Source organism: Hemicordylus capensis, chromosome 6 (assembly GCF_027244095.1).
Source record: "Hemicordylus capensis ecotype Gifberg chromosome 6, rHemCap1.1.pri, whole genome shotgun sequence".
NCBI classification, from domain to species: Eukaryota; Metazoa; Chordata; class Lepidosauria; order Squamata; family Cordylidae; genus Hemicordylus; species Hemicordylus capensis.
The window spans coordinates 9,065,306-9,067,790 of NC_069662.1; the positions used below are offsets into that span (position 1 = coordinate 9,065,306).

Below are 2,485 nucleotides of genomic sequence, written 5' to 3' on the forward strand. Positions count from 1 at the left end.
ACCTCAGGGATCTGGCCCGGTCCTCCAGCGCTGGGGGGCAACCCAATGCTCCCTGGTGGTGGCTAATGTGGGGCGGGGCCGGGCCAGGCACCAGCCGCCTCTCAGTGGCTGAGGGATGGCTGCCGGGGGGGGGGTTGAGCCCCGGCCAGCAGTCCTTCTCCCCCACCCCTCAGTGGCAGCCAGAGTGTCACGCTGGACCTGTGCTCAGCCCAGCTTGGAGAGCTGGTCTTGTGGTCGCAAGCATGACTTGTCCCTTTAAGCTAAGCAGGGTCTGCCCTGGTTGCATATGAAAGGGAGACTTGATATGTGAGCACTGCAAGATATTCCCCTCAGGGGATGAAGCCGCTCTGGGAAGAGCAGAAGGTTTCAAGTTCCCTCCCTGGCAGCATCTCCAAGATAGGGCTGAGAGAGATTCCTGCCTGCAACCTTGGAGAAGCCACTGCCGGTCTGTGAAGACAATACTGAGCTGGATGGACCAAGGGTCTGACTCAGTATATGGCAGCTTCCTATCTTCCTATGACTGCTGCCCTGGGCTCACACACAGCACCGGCAGCCACCCCTCAGCTGTGTGGCGGCTGTAATTTTTTTAAAAAAACATAGAGGTTTGGCGCGGAAGGAGGCCCCGGAAAAGTAGGTTTTGGGGGCCTCGTGGCAGAGTGAGGGGCCTCGCGGTCCAGGCAGCAAAATTGCCTAGGTGCGCCCCTGTTGGGTCTGTGTGCAGTTTCAGTCAAAGCTGAATAATCTACATAGGCCCCTTGGCACCATGCAGTGCTTGAGTTTTGCCCAGTGCCCAGAAGGCTCCTTGAAGGGAAACGGAGCCCTCTTGAGCCCCTGTGCCGTCTTGGAAGGCATGCACAGAGTGCTGGGGAGGCTCCCTCTTCCCAGAGCATTCCTCCTTGCGTTCTCCAAAGAAGGCCCTGTCGCCCTGAAAGGGCCCTCCCAGCACTGAGGAAAGCACAGTGCTGGGCAGAGGGGTCAGTGCCGTGGGGAAAACGGCTCTCGCACGGAAGGTTTTTTTTTGCCCAAGTGGCCCCCGCTTGAAAAAGAGTGAAGCTCACGGCTCTGTCCTGAGCTACGGCCCAGCCCCCCAAAAGACAGATTTGTCAGGAGCGGGATTCGAACCCACGCCTCCAGAGGAGACTGCGACCTGAACACAGCGCCTTAGACCGCTCGGCCATCCTGACCTGCTGAGTCAAAGAGGCTGAGCAGATGAGGTCAACCGTGCGTGCCTTCACAACATCCTGCAACCACTGCTCGGCCAAGGGCTTCCCCACACCCACCAGGCACCCAAACCCTCCTTGCCTTTGCGCAGCCTCTCGGGAACTCGCCCCGCGGCAGTCTGTGCCCGCCGAAGTCCCGTGTCGACCTTGGGCGAGACATGGCTATACGGGCAGTGGCGGCCACAGGCCTGCAGCTGCAGCTGCTGCTTGTAGAAGAGGAGGCGGCTCTTCAGTCCCTCGTTGCGCCTCTCCAGTGCCCGGACCTGTTCATGTGTGTCTTCCAGGTCCTCCTCCAGGTCCAAATTCCGGCCAGAGCTCCGGACCCAGCTTCCAGGTCTGCCATCAACTGAGGTTCGCTCGTGGCTGAGCCGTGACAGTTTGGTGCCCATCCTGGGGAAGCACAGAGAGATCAGAATTTCCAAAAAGATAATAGCAGTGCTCTCTTTGGCCCTAGTGGCTCCTTATTTCCAGATGGGAATTAAGTGCCGCATCTATAAAGCAAGTTCCAAGGGCGATCTTACCCTACAGAAACGCCTGCAGGCTTCAGCACTTCCTCTGAGTGCCATTTTACCCACTGTCCACATGCTGAGCAGAGGCCTTGCACAATTTTCACAGCGCCACCTGCTGGCCAACTCTTGCCTTCCCAGAAGAATCCTCCCCTTTCCCCTGGTCTTCACAAAAGTGGTAATGAGAGGGGCAGGTTTTCTCAGAGCGCAAGAGCTGGCCAGCAGGTGGCACTGTGGAAATTGTGCAAGATTCCTGCTTGGTGTGTACAAAGGGTAAGATCCCGCTAGGAAAGAATTCAGAAGTCTGCAGGAGTATCTGTAGAGTGAGTAGAATCACACTTGGGACTTGTGCAAATGCTTTGTAGATCCCACATCTGTGATCATCTCGAAATGGCCCCTGTATGGAATTTTGGACTTCACTGCTGATCAAGTTGGAAAGAGTTTAGCAGAGAGCTACAAGGATCGTGAAGGATTTCAAAGAGGCATAATTCAAAACAAGATGGAGAAAACAGAGCATATGTCATCTAGAGAAAAAGTTATTGCAGGGAGAGGGTATTTCCCCGTTTTTAGTTTGTTTTGTAAAAAATATTTTAATATTCCCATTTTTTTAAAGGATAGATTTAAATCAGGGCTGCACAACTTCGGCCTTCCAGCTGTTGTTGGACTACAATTCTCATCATCCCCAGCCACAGTGGCCAATAGGGGTGATGGAAGTTGTAGTCCAACAAGAGCTGGAGGGCCAAAGTTGGGCCAAAGTTG

At 55.0% G+C, this 2,485-nt stretch overlaps 1 non-coding gene across 1 annotated transcript; it reads right to left on the reverse strand.

Moving 5' to 3' along the window:
• Nucleotides 1–1,101: 1,101 nt before the first annotated feature.
• On the reverse strand, nt 1,102–1,184 carry TRNAL-CAG (transfer RNA leucine (anticodon CAG)). The gene has a single exon. It is a non-coding gene; the product is annotated as a tRNA-Leu (tRNA).
• Between the last annotated feature and the right edge of the window lie 1,301 nt (nt 1,185–2,485).